General features: G+C 42.0%; 2 protein-coding genes across 2 annotated transcripts in view; both read left to right on the top strand.

Annotated features, from left to right (window-relative positions):
* SNAPC4 (small nuclear RNA activating complex polypeptide 4) overlaps nucleotides 1–19,114 on the top strand; it is a 72,674-nt gene that overhangs the window by 52,079 nt on the left and 1,481 nt on the right. The window lies entirely within an intron of this gene.
* CARD9 (caspase recruitment domain family member 9) overlaps nucleotides 3,949–19,114 on the top strand; it is a 43,333-nt gene continuing 28,167 nt past the window's right edge. The window contains exon 1 of the mRNA XM_018564064.1: nucleotides 3,949–3,984. The gene's annotated coding sequence lies outside the window, so the exon portion shown is untranslated. The remainder of the gene's footprint in view (nucleotides 3,985–19,114) is intronic.

The following is a 19,114-nucleotide window of genomic DNA, read 5'->3' on the forward strand; positions in this document are numbered from 1 at the left end:
ACTAGGGATGCACCAATATATAGGCCAAAAATGGCTTTTATGCCATAATGCCCATACAGTGGTGCATCCATTCTTTCTCTCCTTCCTGCTAGGCGCTGCTCTGTGTCCGTCCGAATGTCACAAGTCAGGAAGGAGAGCGGTACAAACACTCAGGGATCAGTGATCGCTGAGGCTGGGTTCATACCTAGGCGTATCGAATATGTGCGTTTGTCGCGCGTTTTGTTTCGCACGGTTTTACCGCGTTTCCGAGGGCTACCTGGCTGTATCCCAATGGATACGTGCGACAAAAACGCCCCAAAGAAGCTCCTGTACTTCTTTGGGCGTAGGCCATTTTGTAGCGCGTTCAGACTGGCTGAGATACGCCCAGGTGTGAACCATACCCATAGGAAATAATGGGATTTCGGTGTTTGAGTGTTTTGCAGAGCGTTCGAACGCGCTACAAAACGCCCAGGTGTGAACCAGGCCTGAGTGTTTGTAAATAATTGAGAACATAGTATGTTTACTATATCCTATCTACATCACCTCCTGTTCATTCATGATTGTCGACATGGTAAACATACTATGTTCTCATGTATTAAATGAAGAGGAACATTCAGTATAGAGGATTCCTGTTTATTGATAACAGGGGCTGCAAAAAAAGAGTTACAAAGTTAAAATAAAAAACATTTTTGGTTTCGGCCTGACATATTTTTTTATTTTGGTTTAGTTTCGGCTTTGAAATTTTAATTACGGTGCACCTCTAATATATACAGTGTGTGTAATTAATATAAATATATATAGACAGTATATTAAAATACTGCTGGTAAAACTGTCCTGAGCTCTGTCTATATACTCTCTCTCCACAGTTTCATGCATGCTGGGGTCCGTGGCTGGATTAACATAGGGGCGGGTGGAGCTCCTGCTCCAGGCCTGTCCCTGCAAATAGGCCCGGCAGAGCCGGCCCGACCGCAATCGCGGCCGACCTGACCCGCCTGGAGCCCGCACTGAACGCCTGAGAGCCCGCACTTGCCTCGAGAAGCACATTGGCCACCTAAGACCAAAAAGACATCAGGCCGTGAATCCAGAGCAACACAGAGTATGTAGCTTCATATTATTCTGCAGTGCTTTACAATGTATTGCTGGGATTTGTAGTCCTCTATTGCTGAGGCTATTATTCTGCAGTGCTTTACCATGTACTGCAGGAATGTGTAGTCCTCTATAGCTGGTGGTATTCTGTAATGCATTACTGGGATTTGTAGTCCTCTATAGTTAGTGGTAACATTCTACATTGCTGTATAATTTATTGCTGGGATTTGTAGTCTTCTATAGCTGGTGGTATTCTGCATTCCTGTGTAATGTATTACTTGGATTTGTAGTCCTCCTATAGTTGGCAGTATTCTGCATTGCTGTATAATGTATTACTAAGATTTGTAGTCCCTCTACAGCTTGGAGTGGGTGGCAGATCTACCAGGGTCGCAGCTGCAAGCGGGCCCTGGCACTCCACCACTGACTCCAAGCTGTAGAGAGACTACAAATCACATCCCGGACAGGAAGAAGAGGACCCTTGTGACCATCGCCATTTCCACAAATAGCCCAACCAGATCCTCAGCACCAGGCCCGTGATGCTCTTAATCTGGCCCTGCTGGGATCTACTGTATTCTACAGTGCTGCCATTTTATTAACTTGGTGCTCTACTGTATCATTGAATCCACAAATGAGGCCTAACTGCAAATGTACTAAGTGACACCCTGACCTTGGACCCAAGATGGCACATTTTTATCTCCAGTACTTTTTGGTGTTGAGTCATTGCAGGCTCTTGAAATATCTGCTGTACCCAAAAAAAGGTTGAGCTTTTTTTTGTTCATTGGCAAAATTCTGTCAACATTTGTCTACAATTTGTTTTAGAAGGTCCTGCTAATGAAAATAAACAAAATGTTAATGCTGAACTGCAGGAAAACATCTAAATACACAGATGAAATACTATACATACAGTATATGTGTGCTGTTTTACCTGCCAAATGATTTTTATTTCTGCCTATTCAGTCCTGAGAGTTACACAGTTCTGGCCCATAACACAACCCTGTCTTTTTTCTCCTCCCCATCAATACCCTGTGACTGGACAGTTAAAGGATAAGCAGCAGACTGAGATATCATCTTTTTGTCAGCCTGCTCTCTCCTCCTGCCAGTGTGGCTTCTTGCACAGCCGTACACCTGATTTGCTCTTTGTGCTGCTTCTCCCTGTAGATTACAAGAGGCTGATACCAAGTTCCCTGCTTGAAATGGAAAAATACATTTAATACATTGACGATAACAGAGTTGCTTTTATTTGTGCTTTTATATCTGCCCGAAGTTTAGCTTTAAAGAAGAACTCCTGGCAGAAATTGTAATGGGCTACCCCCGCACTGCAAGGGTCAGCTGCTCGTTTTTGCCTAGGGTCCAAAAAAGTTATACTCACCCTAGCCTCTGAGCCGCCAGCACTCCCTCCATCCTCTCTTCTCCTCCGCTGCAGCGATGGCATGTCCCTCGGCATCCTCACGTCCAATACACTGTATTAGACATGATGACTCAAAGATTCCTAGACTGCTGCAGAGGAGGGGGAGATGCGCTCCGAAGAATGCGCTTCGGAGTTGGCCGAATTGGAGGTTTAGGCGTGTTTTTTATTTTTTTTTTTACCCCAGGCAAAAAAAAAAACAGGTAACCCTTTCAGTAGTCCCAGTGGGGGTAGTCCCACTGTAAGGATTAATACAATTTCTGCCCAGAGTTACTCTTTAACATTTTACTTTCTAGAGTCTGTACAAAAGGAATTTCTGTGAAATTCAGATAAACATGTACTAAACAATTCATTGACTTTATTGTTTTCTTTAAGAATATTTTCTTGGAGTTTCTTAGAGCAGAAAACTTCCTGTGGATATTACCCCATCGCTCGGCCAGTCCACGATTCTCTGCTCAGCTTTGAAATAATGTTATTTTGTAACTTTGGGGGATGGAAAAAAAAGCGGCCAAAAAAAAGGGAAGAGAACAAAGGAGAAGCCTCAGCTATTTTGAGTCATCTCCCATATCTCCTGTGCTGTGGTGTGCTAATACTGCCATGTAAACTGCACATAAGCCTGACAAAGCTCCAAAGCCACACAACGTATACTGGCTTAAAGGAAAGCTACAGTCCCTTTTGATGTTTTTGTAGATGTACCTGGAACAGCACTGAGCCTGAAATTATTCATTATATATATATATATATGTAAGTAAGTGTTTTATGCTGTTTTTTTTGTTTATAGTTTGAAATGATATCTGTATAATAGGGGCAGCATTATTTGCTCATTACATGCAGTATACAGGCTGTGCTTCCCAGTGTTTATATTTCACTGTTTTTCTCTTGGCATATTCCTTTCACATAGGTGTATCTGATTGAAAGTCGTTATAGTCTGATTTGTTACAATTTAACATACCGTACTCAAATCCCATGGTACCTTTTTCAGTTGTGTGCGGTGTGATTCCGTCGGGCAGGCAGGAAATGGACCGCACTTTGTGTTTAAATTGTAAGCACTGTTGGGTAATGCACTCATTTAGCTGTATATGGCAGGGCTACAGTGATCACACTTGTAAAACACTGCACAAATCTCTCTGCCGCATTTTCATAAATCAGACGCAGGACTGAAAGTGCTTTCAATGTACCTTTAACCCCTGTGACTCTCATTTGCTGTATAAAATGCCAGACAGTTCATCAGATGCTATCCAGACAAACGATGTAATGGTTTTGCCTGTCCAGGTGAGTTTACCTGTATGCTTGGCCCTTTTATTGTGGTCACGTGACTCTCAGGAACTGGGTTGACACTTTTGCACAGTGGAATGCACAAGAGGAAGTATCCCACAGACAGCTCCTCCCACCACTCAATCTGTGCTCTTACTGACACCTTCTCCCCGTGTCTCCCTGGAACACACAAATGGCACTGAAAAAGACAACTGGATGAATTCGGACCCTAATATTGGACCCCAAATATCTACAGTAAGGTCAGTGCATTTTGTATACCTTTTTAATGCATATTGTGTCTGTGAAGATTGTTACAATCATACACAGATCTACAATTTTTTGAGGCACTCTCTTCATTTTTGAGTAGAGTTGTCAATCTGCAGAATTTAAGTAATCGAAGAACTACAATTACCAGTATGCTCTGCTGGCTTCTTTGCTGATCTGCTGGGGAACCACAAGCCACAGTTTCCCTTCAACAGATGTGCATGTCTGTGCTTGCAATTCCCCACAGGCTGGGTGGTGGTAGTTTTGCTTCTATCTGTTTTTATAAGACAGATGTTTCATGCAATATTACCACAGATACAGATCTAAATACAAACTTGTTCAGTCTGATATCACAGCTGTCATTGTACAAAATATACTTCTTTATCTTCTGCTCCAGTCTCGTTAAGCAACTAAGTTCTGACCAAACATTTCATAGAGCCTAAAGTCAATACAGAATTCTAGTGTTTTATTCATCTTGATATTTGTATTCAATAGAAACTTAAATGTAAAAAAAAAAAGTAAATACAGAATTCTCACTTAATCCATTTATGTTACAATGGCCTATCCTAAAATGGCTTAGATTGTTTGTTTATGTGACAGAATAGTATAGAGGAGAAAAGCTCCGATTCAATCTGTGTATTATCTGACATCCTTACTGATGTCACAGGTTATCTCAGTCCTAAACATCAGAAAACCAAACTAGGATGGAAATACAGAAATGCAAGATTTCTCCCACTATTTGTCCCTTCTCCGGAATAGGGATCCATTCACACCCTAGCATTGTGCTGAATGCACAGTATCTGTAGTGCAGTGCATTCTTGGTGTGCTGGTACATTGTCATTCACTCAGAACGGCATTCAAATGCACCTCACATGCATTGTGATAGCAAAATGTAGGACATGCATTACTTTATGCACTACAGAGCACAATATGGCAGTACCATTCATTGTGCTGCAATGCACAGCTGGCAGAAGGCGCACTGGGTTGCCATTCAATGCACCAGCGCATGGTGCTGAGGGTTTATCTTAACGCTGTGGTGTGAATGAGCCGTAAAACATAGAAAAATAAAAAACAGATTTCAAAACCAATGAAAGTTCCCCACAGATAAATTGTTCCTAAGTAGAATTTATATTTATTGTGTCTGGAATAGTATTTTGTATGTTAGGTTAGTTTTGTTCCTGCATGTCGGACAACCAATCTCTCTATGATCTAAAATATTTTGTATCCTTCCGGGCTGAAGATGTTGTTTCAAGCAGAATTTCAGCCAACCCACATGCAATATCTGAACTAAAGATGAAAAGACCAGCTTTGTCGGGGCTTGTACTCAAGTTAAGGGCATACTTACTGTGTGATGGATTTCAAAACTTTGTATACCGGCTCGGTGAAGAATGGTTTGTGACTAAATGTATTTAAAATGAAGCTGATGACTAAGCCTGCCTACAAGTTCAACTTCTTCATCAGGTTTTTACAGTCAACGTTCTTGCTTATTGCTCCTCTAAATTATACATTAACTAGTCTGTAGTCGGAACTCCTATAAAATAGACTGACAGAGAGAGATAAGGTTTAATAAGGGTTTTAGCTCCAAGTACAATGTACGTAAACCATTTTATCTTTATTGCTATTCCTCTGGCCTGGGGCACAGGAAGCTACCTGTGATAGCTGCAAACCATTTTTCTGTGAGTCAGGACCGGTTCACACTAGCCTGGCTAGGCTAGTCTGTTCCTGGATGCACCTTAGATGTGTCCACGGACAGTGATCTATTCTTAACTGAATGTAATCGCATCACGTGCAATTAGTGTCGCTTTAATCATTGTCACTTATTCATTAACTTGAATGGGTGACGGCGGCCAATTCTAAGTAGCATATTTGGGATTCCTGTTGAAGGAATTTGTAGGTATCTGCCACAGGAATCCCTAAAAGCACCTGCACACTAGAGTGCTCAACTGCAAGAATTTATTTTGTTTAGCCCATGCAACCTTTTTATACAAAATAAAGCTGCTGTATATCAGTTTTACCTGTTACCTACTAACGGAAGCCTGTTTTGTACATTCTCCTGAAGTCTTGAGTAGTGATGGGCTGGATGTTCGACTCAAACATCACTTGTTCGAGCGTTCGCCAAAATGCAAGAACTTTGTGGGATGTTCGTGGTCTGTTCGACTGCGCAACATCCCACAAGGCAATGCGCCTTCTGAAGCTCTAATTGGGTAAAGGCGTGCACCTGACCACAGGTCAGGTGCAAGACTTTGCCCAATCAGGGCTCAGTACACTGTTAGAGCCATGATTGGGCAAAGTCATCCTGTCAGATGATGTCAAACTACACAATTGGGGCGGAGCTAGCTTTCACCACTAGCTCCGCCCAATTGTTTGTTTTGCCGGCAAAATGCCATTATGCGGCGGGAGTCCGCGGGGAGAGGACGGGACGGCTGTCGTTATTTTTTCAAATTATTATTTCTATTTTATTGTTTTATTTTTTATTTGGTCTTGTTGTCGTCGTGGACAACGCTGGACGCCGTGACTGACCATGGATTATGTCGGTGAAAACATTTATTGGGTTTTTAACCCCTTCGTGACTGACGACGTACAGTGTACGTCGCCAGCATCGGGGCTGAAAAATAAAAGACTTGTCAAAAACATGTCTGGACTTTTTAATAACTAGTTTATTTAACCCATTAGTGAATGGGTAGGGGTACAAGTACCCCTTACTCATTCACAAAGGGGGGCCGGCATCTGGGTGCTCCCTTAATTAAAGGGGTACCCCGATGCAAATAAGCCCCCTTGCCCGCAGACCCCCACAACCACCAGGTCAGGATTGTGGGGAAGAGGCCCTTGTCCCCATCAGCATGGGGACACCCTCCCAATGCCGAAGGCATGTGGCCTGGTGTGGGAGGGAGGGGGGGGCGCTTGCTCCCCCCCCCCTTTCCGGCCCTGCCAGGCCTATGCTTGGATCAAGGATCTGGTATGGAATTTTAGGGGGAACCCCATGTTTCCCTCCCCCCTTTAAAGGGGTTCCTCCTTTAAAATCCTACCAGACCTTAAGGGCCCGGAATGATTTTAAGGGGAAACCCCACACACTTTTTTTTTATTTTTTACACGGGGTCCCTGCTAAATATTCCTACCAGACCTTAAGGGTCTGGTATGACTTTTAGGGGGAACCCTACGCCTTTAAAAAAAAAAAATGGTCCCTCCTAACATTCCTACCAGACCTAAAGCGTCTGGTATTGTTTGGGAGGTGGAACTGCACGCTTTAAGAGTTTTTAAAAAAAAAATCTTTTTTTTTTCTTTAGAAATGTCAGTTTGCTGCTGCAGGTTCTATACATCATACAGATTTGCCTCTTTACTTGCAGGTTAAGGGGACCCCCCAGGCACGATATTTGAAGGAATGTTTCATTTTGATGGTTACCCTGTGATGTTAAAAGTGATGTTACAATCACTGCTCCTTTAAAAACATTTTTTATTTAATTGATTCCTGTCCCCTAGTGCAGTACCCAGACTCCCATACACTTTTATGACCAATAACTTGCATATAAGACCTCTTAAAGGGGACAATCGTTTTTGAAAGTTCTACCCCCAATGACTTGCATTGAGTTCGAATTCAAACTTTTCAGACGTTCGAATATGAACCGAACTCGGGCCTGTTCGGCCCATCACTAGTCTTGAGAATGCCTTTTTCCCTTGAGAGGTGGTCCCAAACAGGGTAAAATCTCATAACACTAATATAACCCAATGGGTGTTGCATATGCCCCTTTCACACTAGCTGCGTTAGTGATGGCGTGTATAAGCATACTGCAGCCTATTCATTTCAATGGAGCGCTCTATCTGCTGCAAAAAAAAGCTCATGCAGCAGTTTGTGAGCTTTGTGTGTTTTGTTTTTTGACCATCCATTTGTCACATGTTAATGTTTGCACCAACATCTACATATGTGTAGAGATTCTTTCATCTGTTCATATACAGTGTTAAGTGTTTCCCAAATCAAGCTCTATTTGAACCAATATATTTTGCATCAACACCTCAAAAGAGCACCTTGCTCTGTGTTTTGGGAGATTCTCCAATGTATAACATACACAGCAGTGTTTGTAACCCTTTTTATTTGCAAAAAGGTGTCAGCCTAGCTAGCCTGTTTTTTTTTCTTTCTTTCCATACAGGGACAATAATTACACATGTGGTAATTTATATAATTTATTGTGATATGGTCTGTTCCACACATAAGGCTGTATTGGAATCAAAATGCAAATGTAACATCATGCAAACACCTATAAGAACACGATGCACTGGAGTTGTGTTCTTGAGAGGCACTTCAGCAAGTGATACACATTACAGTATTTGAAAACCTTGGCATTGTGTAGAGAAGTCTCTCCAGATTAAAATCCTTGAATGTTATCTATAGGCTAGAAGACCAACTAAACCATTTTCTTCATGAAGAAATCTATAATTGAACATATGGTCGTATCCACAAGTGCTGGCTTACAGTGTAGGTATTGTCATAGCTGAGGAGTTATGCAATCTAAAGCAAAACAAAGCTTGCAAGATGAACGTCTCATTAAGGCAAATCGCTTGATGTTTGTAGAGATGCTTGAAATATATATGTAGACACCTACTCCAAGTGGAAGTTTTGACCAGCCAAATATAGTATATAAAATAGCTACTATTCAAGAGACTTAACATATAGTCCATATGATATTGTCCAACATACTACTATCCCGATCTGTCCACTCTCTGCTTCTAGGATGGTGTTGTTTCTGTACAATGTAGAGCACAAATTGCCATCCTGATGCTTGTGAATTAGAATATAATTGTGCGGGTCTAAATAAACTAAAGAACAAAAGAATGTGGCACAGGTACATAGATTAAGACTCTTAACAAAACAACGTTTTTTTCCACTGCCCCGGGTAGAGATTATCGTACGACAGAGCAAGTAGCAAGTGATGTAGATCACTTCCCATTCATTCATAATTGAGGATATAGTAATCATACTATGTCCCCAATTATTTACAAACACTCAGCGATCACTGATCGCTGAGTGTTTGTACCGCTCTCGTTCCCCACACGCTGTCACAGCAGGCTGAGCAGGCAGAGCTCAGCCTGCTGTGACAGCGCTGGCTGTGTCCGCCCCCACACCGCTCTGCTGATCTGTGGCAGGAAGCTGAGCGGTGCGCGGAGGAGAGACGCCGGCCGCTCACAGCGCTCTATCAGTGCATCTCTAGTCTTTGGTTATAGTCCCAACATAATGCGTTTTTTGTAAAAATGTCCCCTTGAAAAACGTCTGAATATCTATTAATGATTCCTTATTTCATAAGATTTTTAAACACATTCTAATGACAATATTTCCATCCTCATCAGCTGCTTTGATTACTAAATTCATGTTAGATAGACTGCTTCTTGTTATGGCGTTGAGGTGTTAAATTATAATCTACTGTAGGGTAGAGCGTAAAGCTGGCCATACACTGCTTAGATTTTCAAAAGAACTTTCGTACGAAAGGACATTCGTTAGACTTTCTATTAGTTGATGAGGTCAAATTGACCGATTTCCACTGTAGTTATAAAAAAAAGTTAAAGGAGCAAGATGGAAAACTTTTCTTGAACAAGCGAAATTCCAAAATTTGAATGTTAAAATCAAGCAAAATTTTGATCGACATTCATCATGTGTCGAATGGCATTATCAGGTGGTAAAGAAAGATCTTTTGTACGAACATTTGTTCGGAAATCTACTAGTGTATGGCCAGCTTTAGCTTCTTGATGTTGTGAACAACTAAACTTACAAAGGCTGCCAAGTTGGTATTCATGGAAATTACATAGAGGGCCATTTTTCATTTTGTTTGTTGTATTGCAAGTGGGCTCATCCTCTGTTACCTTCCTCCCACAATTCAATAAATATCTGTATTCCTTTATACTCGTATGACCCCCTGTCATAAATTGAACCCCCTTAGGGATTTTTTTCTTCTTTTTTAAATGTAAAATGTATTTTACATGGTAAAAAAGGATGTCTTTCTGGGAGCCAAGTTAATTGCCGCAGACCTTAGCTGGTAACCTTAACGGCACTAGGCCTGATAAAAATGCAGACTCCGTGTCTATGAGCAGAGCTGCCAAATACTGTCAGATAGGCAGGCACAGTGGCCCGGAGCTCTGCTCAGAGAGGCTGAGCCTGCACTCTCATCAGGCTCAGTGGCACTGAGAAGTCTCAGCTACTGCACCTCTCTGTGTGACAGGCACAATGACCAGGCAGGAAGCCCAGTAACAAGAGTCTGTGGTGTTACTGGACAAAGTTCCCCATACACACTCCAGCCTCCACCCCTCACAGTGACTCCCTGAGAGCATTCTGAGGCAGTCGCTTCAACTGGCCCCATGGGATACATAGCCTTGTGTCTTTTATAGTCTTACATTTATCCCTCATTTTTGAAGGACAAACGGATAATCCTTTCATCAGTAACTCTTCTTTGTATCTGGATAAAGGTTGTGAGGATAAATTATTTAATTCTGTATATTTAGCTTCTGATCTTATAGGAAGTGAGCAGGTTTTCTATTCTGTGGCATTCGTGCCACATGTTTCTCTACACTGTACAGTCAATACAAATGAATAAAAGGATCCTTAAGTGTATAGGTCAATCCCTGTTTTGGCAACCTACATTATTAGAACATTTGGTACTTGCTTCATTCACACTTGCCACTTGTGTTTTTGTGCTCTATATGAAGAGAAATATTGGTCAGGCTAGATGCTGTGTTTATACTTCTAGATAGGTTGGGTGACCTGTATTTACGTATGTATACATGCATATGCGTTTAGGTTCATCTGGTACCAAATCCTAGCATCATGTGTTTACACACATTTACATGTGTTCATTTGGAAGTTAAAATCGATTCCTGGGTGCACCCGACACAGCTAAACTGACTGCGGATAAAAACATCTAAATGCACAGTTGGAATAGATTCATTGGAAATCATTAGCTGCATATTTATGCATTTAGAAAACCATTTTAAATGCTTATAAATGCATCTTATTGCACTTAGTGTGAATGTAGCCTAAAGAGGGAACGTGGCATATACAACACGGATCAGGCTTATTCTTTTTTGTCTGAAATGGTTCAGGAGTCTGTATTGTACTTGTATGAATATAAGCAGAACTGCTTTTAGATGTGTAGCAATAAATATATGTTTTACTAACATTGTACATCAAACCAAAAACCCTATTCATCCTTATCTCTCTCACAGATTGTTATTGCTGTGTATATCCCTGATTTCTTGTTCAGTAACACTTCTTGTTCAGTTGACACTCTGTAACAGGGTGTCACCAGAATGGGAAGTAAGAAAAATCTTACTAAAGTGGACATGGCAGTAACAAAAAAAAAAATCTGTCAGCCATGTGAACTGTTCCCCACTTCATCCAAATCTAAACAGAAATGGCTGGAGTTAAGCTGGCCATACGCTGTGCCTAAGGATATAAACGAGAACAAAAAGCTTGATTCAGCATTTTAGAATTGTTTTGGACCGTCTCCTAACAAAAGTCAGAATGTGTGGCTAGCTTTAGGCTTTAACCCTTTCGCTGCCAAGGATGTACGTCGTACGGAGCTACAAAAGTGCTTCCAGCTGGCCAGCTCAGTACGTCGTACGGACCTGGCATTTACAGTTCTACTATAAGCTGATGGTCGCTTTAGCGACCATCAGCTTATAGTAGAACTGTTCAGCAGAACTAGTACCCAAGTCTGCCACCAAAAGAGCACTCTCATCTAGGGCTTCCAAAATTATGTAAGTGTGCGTTTCAAAACACGGTCAGGGTTGCTGGAAATACAACAGCACATATATTATGTATTTTGAGCTGTAGATGGCGCTGTAGTGCAATGCTAGTCTTTGTATGGTTATGCTTATCTATGATATACACAGGACGTTCTCTTTGTATGCTGTACAATGCTGTATTCTGATATCATATTCTTCTAAGCAAGTAAAACTTAATTCAGCATTCCTCAAGATCTCCATGCTTCATCTAAACACATAACCAACAGGTTATTGGCCCAGGCACTAAACAGAACACTGCAAGTCAACAAGAGCTGCTTCCAAGCTACTGAAAGATGGCAAGCTGTTCAGATATGAAGTTTGTAATAGCAAAGCTCAACAATACTAACTACCAGCTATGGAAGTTCAAGCTTGAAATGCTGTGAAGCAAAGACAACTTGTGTCAAGTACTGAGTACACTAATGGTCCCGCGGACGAATTGAACAGGCAAGTAAAAGCAATTATAAGTCTGCTAGTGGAAGATAACCAGCTCATCCACATAAGAAAAGAGAATACGGCTAAAAGTATGTGGACTGCATTACAAAAACTGCATGAGCGTTTAAACCTAAACGATATCTGCTACGCAAGCTACATAAGATGAGGCTAGAAAAAGGCCAGTTGTCTTATAAGCAAGTTGTCTTATAAGTTCACACCAACACATTTCATAGGACATGTATTTTTGCACAGCCCAGCATGTTGTGATGCGGTATAACACTCCGTGGCATGCTGCCACACATAGAGTTAAATGTCAGGTTCAATAAACTTTGAAAAAAAAATACAATGCACACCTCGTTTGTTTGGGCCTGTGTTGATGGCATCAGCTTGAGTCAATTTAGACAAAGACCCGATTCACCTCTATATTTTAGGTGCGATTAGGGATTCTTGCATCAGGAATGTGCGATTCCCTGCATCAGGAATCCCTAATCTGCCATTTACAAGCAGCAGCTGTCACCCATTCAAGTTAATGATTGGATGAAAGTGACCAAATTTGAACGCTGGCACACCGCATGTAATCATATACGATATGATTACATGCGGTTAGGAATCAATCACTACCCCTGGACGCATGATCGATGCATCCAGGGAGAGTGATTGAATCCTAACCGCATGTAATCATATCGTATATGATTACATGCGGTGTGCCAGCGTTCAAATTTGGTCACTTTCATCCAATCATTAACTTGAATGAGTGACAGCTGCCACTTGTAAACAGCACATTAGGGATTCCTGCTGCAGGAAATCACAAGTTCCTGACACTTGCCAGGGGTAGTGATGGAATCCCTAATCACACCTAAAATATAGGTTTGAATGGGGCCTTTGAGTTCACGAACAGGTGCATTTGACATGCTACAAGTGGGTTTTCCACCCCATAGACATATATGAGACAAGCCATACAGGTGAGTGTGTCCCCCCACTTCTTTTATAGGCCAAGATGTATACACGTCTAGATCAAATATGCATGTTCATGGGACAATTTTATTTGTAACAAAGTTCATTCTATCTGGCATCTGTAGGCCTACACTTCAATCTGTAGGCCCAAAAATTCCTTTTCTTTTTCAGCAAATAGTTCAGTAACAATTAAAGTGAACCTCTCCACTCTCCACACACATACTTCTTGTTTCTCAAAATTGTATGTAGACACAACTATGCTATTACTGATATTTTCAACAGCTAACCCCTCAACTTCATCTCAAACCATTCCCTCTGGTCATTAATGGATGTCAAAAGCAGAGACACATGGTTGCCACAGGAAGGGCAAAAGTGTATTTGATGGGTGGGCTGCGATTGACAGCTTGGCTTAGCCTTCAAAATTGACATAAGTAATAAAATACAGGTACATTGAGGGGGATTTGTCAAAACTGGAGCAAACAGAATCTGGAGCAGTTGCCCAAGGCAACCAGTCAGCATCCACCTTTCATTTTCAAACCTTAAAGTGACATTAAACCCTCAGATTTTTTAACATAAACCAATACTGTAATGTGCGCCTTACTGTAATCCATGGTTGTTTCCCTTCTCTTTGCTGCTCTTTCTTTTAAATCTGTATCTCTTCTCATGCTCTGCAGAACTTCTGTTTTGCAGCACACTGCCTTGTCTCTGGAATGGATACATGGTGTCTGTGTGTAGGTTTGTAACCTGAGCCAGCACTACAGGAAGAGGCACTGAGCTGCAAAGGGAAGTTCTCCCCAAGCATGGGAAGACATGAGGATTTAAAAGGAAGAGCAGCAAAGAGAAGGGAAACAACCATGTATTACAGTAAGGCACACATTACAGTATTGTTTTGTGTTAAAAAATCTGAGGGTTTAATGTCACTTTAACTGAACAACCGAAGAGAGAAGCTGATTGGTTGCCACAGCCAACTGCTCCAGATTCTTCTCCAGTTTTAATAAATTCCCCCCAATATATTTAAAGCTGCTGCATCAGCTCACACACGGAGCATTAAATAAAATGCACCTGTATTATATTATGTTATGTATGCCAATGAGTGAGGCTTGGAACCTAACTTCCTCACTTTCCACTGACTTACATTATTTACTGGGTTTCAGTTTACACCAGTCTCTATTTAGAACCATTCCTTGTTTTGAGAGAGGCCTGGAACTCCCACACTTCCCATTGGCATGCATTCTATATTTTGTTTAAATTTACAACTCTCCCAGAAAAAGGTGCGATTCTGAATCCGTGCAAATTGAGCTGTTGTAAACCGAGGGCCTCCTGTATTGTGTATGTTCACATCAGTCCCTGCCCTCAGGGAGCTTACAATCTAAGGTTCCTACCTCACATGCATACATACACACATTAGGGCTGATTTAGACAGAAGCCAATTAACCTACCACATGACTTTGGGGTGTCGGAGGAAACCAGAGTACCCAGACGAATCCCTCACAAGCAAAGGGATAACTTGTGTACTTGCAGAGGCAGGCTTTGCTCAGAAAAAAAAAATAAGATTTATATTTTTGCACATTTACTTCATTGTGAAAAAGCAAACACATTGATTTTGTGTTAACCAAGTCATGGTTCTTCTAAAGTGTTCTTCTGATGTGACAGTTTAGGGACAAACATTCACTCCTTACTAGGAACTCTCTTCTCTTTATAGATTAAGCAATAGTCTTGTTTCTCAGAAGAAAAACAAAAAAGAAGCCAGATTCACAAACAATAGTCAGGAATTGTGCTTTCCTCAGCTTTTTTGTGCAATTTTCAAAGAATAACATGAGTCTGCAAATTAGTAGGACCAGGTCTTCTAGAATTCTGCGATGCCTTGATTGCAGCTTGACTACTGCACAAAACTTTCACTTCCTGGTACTACAGGGGACCTGCCATACAAACTTATAACATCTTACAGCCAGAGTAAAAAGTCAAATACTGTGCACCTTTTTTGTTTTAGCAGTAACACTCCGCCTGTAATACCCGAGTTAAACTTGCTGTTGGTCTGGAGAGAAAAAGCCAAGAGTGTGGTCATTTAGAGCCAGTCAAGATGCTGTAGTGCATGATAGGAGATTTCAGCTGTGCATGAAAGTTTCTTAGGGGTGGAGAAAGCGTGCTATTGGTAGTATGTGCCATTACATAGTCATACCTGCTTTGTTGGTAAATAGATTAGAGTCAACACAGCTGTGGCAGGTAGCCATGCTATATACTGTACAGCAGGGGCGCCCACAATTTTTCACCTGGAGATCTACTTTTCTTTTCAAATGACGAGCTCAATGAGATCTACCAACGAAAAAACACCTGCATTCAGGGCGTGGCAGTGCATTGAAGTCCATAGCACTGCAGCCACGCCCCCAGTGCAATCGCCGCACCAGGAATGCAGGCACATTAGTGCCTGCGTTCCGGTCCAATGCGATCTGCAAAAATGCTGCATTTTTGCAGATCGCGCTGGACCGGAACGCAGGCATTACTGTGCCTGCGTTTCGGGTGATCACACTGAGAGCGAGGGGCGTGGCTGTGGTGCCATTGACTTCAATGCACCGCCACGCCCCCTCCCGCCCCTGAACGCAGGGAGCTGGCTGGCTTGTGTTCCAATGCGTTCTAGAGGACCGAACACTCTGGAACGCAGACTTTGTGGTGTGAACCAGCCCTCTCTTCTCTCTCTCCTCACACTCTATTTCTCTCTTACCTGTTTCTCTCTGCTGTCTCTTCTCTCTCTCTCTGCTGTCTCTCTTCTCTCACTTTCTCTACTGTCTCTCTCCTCTCTCTCTGCTGTCTCTTCTCTCACTTTCTCTGCTGTCTCTCTCCTCTCTCTCTGCTGTCTCTCTCACTTTCTCTGCTGTCTCTCTCCTCTCTCTCTGCTGTCTCTCTCCTGTCTCTTCTCTCACTTTCTCTGCTGTCTCTCTCCTGTCTGTCTTTTCTTACCTCCACTGCAGCAGCTTCCCGAGTCTCCTCTCTCCTTCCCGTCTGCGGCATCTGACACACTCAGCCGCACGAGCACGACGAGAGGACAGGACACAGGTCAGTGAGCCGATCGCGATCTACCAGTGTTCGCTTTGCGATCTACCTAATGGGCACCCCTGCTGTACAGTATATCAATATTCGGAGGTAAAAATTAGTATGCAGTTCAGAAATCATCTAGAACAAGCATACAGCCTGTAAAGTCTTAACAGTTCAAACTCCTGTGCTGCTTGTTCACTACAATGACATCCCCAGTATCCACACTTTTAAATGACACATTGGCGATGGGAGCCGCTGGTTTAAGTGGCAATGAGTGTCACAGGAGTGAACAAAGTGACCAATAAAAAAAACTGAAGAAAAGCTTGGGTTTTTGTAATCGGTCATTTTCTCTAACATGTAATCCATTTTGCTGCAATCAATATCTAATCATAGAATTAACAGACTGCATACAGTTTGAGCCTAGAGCAACTTAGTGCTGCTCTTTGCACAGCTCACAATCCATAGCCTGCAGTTGTTTTCCTGCAGCCTCCCCTTCTCTCCCCAGTGAGTGTTAATAATGTAGCACTTTTGGCACTGGTAGGGTTAGGAGGATCTAAACAATTTAATTCACAGGTTTGGGGATCTGTGTAACCTATAGAAAAACTGTCACTAAAGGCCTTGGGGGTTACCTCTAAGCATTTATATCTTGATTATACATAGATGGCGGGGGCTGCAGGGTTACATGCAAGGTCCAATAACTAACCCTCTGACCATAACCCTCCCCCTCCCCTAGGCACAGGTAAATTATTACAATATAATTACAATCAATCAATCCACCCCCCACCCGCTCCCTGATGTGAGCCTTACAGCCAATCTCTTAAGCACTTCCCAGAAAGATGCAGAGTATCAGATTCAGTCAAGGCAGTTAAAGAATATATATCGGGAGTGGATAACTTCTAATCGCCATTTTATTTTATAATTTTAATCTTATAATTTTTTACCTTTTATTATTATTTTAATTTTTTTAATCAATTTTTAAAAAAAACGTAACTGTATTACTTAACTGTCATGCAGGAGCTAACAAGTGAATAAAGTTCTCTTTATTGAACCTGTCTCCTCCAATACAGGAGTTCTAGCACTATGCTGGAGCTCCTGTGACTGCCGACATGGGAAGGTTGCGAGTGCAGCTCACCCCTCGCACTGTTTACATGGAGCAGAGCATAGAACGGACATTCTCTACCCTGCTCCGCCCTCTCTAACCTGAGGATCAGCAAAGATAGGTACATGGCGGGGGGGCCTCGGGGAGAGGACACAGCCCGCGGGGAGAGGACGCAGCTGGGAGGACAGAGCAGGAAGATCTCCAGGGAGAAGAGAGAAACAGGGCAGGGGGCGGCGGGGGGGGGGGATGGACCTGCAGTCTTATTACAAGTGATCTTGGCAACATTGCCAGGATAACTTTTATAAACAAACGAGCTGCTTCCCAGCTCTACAGTTAGCCCTGCTTGCCCAAAGCAGGGCTAAATGTAGAAAACAACTTACCGCCCAGAACTGCATGTCCCGGGCGTTGGGAGATTCTTCACCCCTGGCCTTGTGGGAAATTCGGCCTGCATATAGGCTGCATGACACAGTGGATATTTCCAAACCAGTTTAACTTATATGTTATCTATTTAGACATCTTTTCATTGTTTTGTTTGACAACTGTTGACGGCATTACATGCTTTGACATGAATATAGTGCAAAGACTTTGCAAAACCTAACTTACCAGTATACTCAATATAACAATGGGAAAAGACAAAAATAGATAAAAAGCTTTGAGTTTGCTTTATTTACTCAATAAAGGAAACACATTGTTAAAATGTGTGCATAAAAAACATTCTGTTCTCCCATACACTGTATGTAGACATTTATAGAAAGGGTTATTTGTGACGCCTAAAATGAAAGTTAAAGTTTCTATTTTTGTGATGTCAGAGGACAGATGGGTTTACGTAGACAACACAAATGCTTCATGGCCACTTTTGAAAGACCGCTCGTTAAAGAAAATGTCATCTTTTACACCTCCGTCTCATTGGTGGCATCTGCTCTTTTGGTACCGGCTGCATAAATTGGGTCAGATCAAAAGGATTATTTCAACTAAGGCACATATAATTCACTGCAAAGTAGGGTACACATGATGTGAATTTCAGCCAATTAAGGAATCTGCTGAAACTCACTCCATGTGTACCCTAGTCCATCAGCAGAAATCTATTATTAGCCAAAGGAACATGTTGGGAATTCTTTGGCCGAACAGTGCTTGCAGCAAATCAGTCTGTCCGCCATGGATGGAGGAATCTTTTATATTTTTTTTGTTCAGGCAGCAGGTTGATCAAAGAAAATATGAGCATTTATACCCAGCTTAGGGCTCCATTCACACATGGCATTTGTGGAAAACCATGCGGCTAGAAACCGCATAAATTTTAACATACGTGCGGAATATTCCCAGAATATCGCACTTGTACTTTTTTTACGTTATGTGCGTTTTCGTACTGGCCGGATGTTGCACACGTGTGAGCAAGATACATTTGGATGAACTGTTTTTTATGTTTAGCACATTAACGCTAATGTGTGAATGGTGCCTAACTGTCAGCAAGGATTTATACTATTCCTATGGAAGATAAGGAGCTTGTAAAGCTTCACTGATGGTTACATGTTACCCTTTAACTAAAACTTGACCTTACAGTTGGACAATGACTACTTCAAATTGTGGTTCATAGCCTTTCCTGATCTATTAAAGAAATTCAGTGAGAAGTCTTGTAAATACTCGCCAGCAGGGGTGCCATGACTTAAACCACCCACTGCTTGGCTAAAGCTCACAGTGAAACTGCTCTTAGGCTACAGTCCTTGAGAGCTACATTGCCTTATTTTGAGAGTAACCCTGCTTGGAGCAGTTCACCCTTTTTCTTAGGGTATCACTTTGTGAGGTGTTTGAAAATGTTTTGAGGGTGCAGATCTGCCTGACCTGGTTCAAAT

The sequence above is a fragment of the Nanorana parkeri genome, unplaced genomic scaffold (assembly GCF_000935625.1).
Source record: "Nanorana parkeri isolate BGI_ZX_2015 unplaced genomic scaffold, ASM93562v1 scaffold719, whole genome shotgun sequence".
Taxonomy (NCBI): domain Eukaryota; kingdom Metazoa; phylum Chordata; class Amphibia; order Anura; family Dicroglossidae; genus Nanorana; species Nanorana parkeri.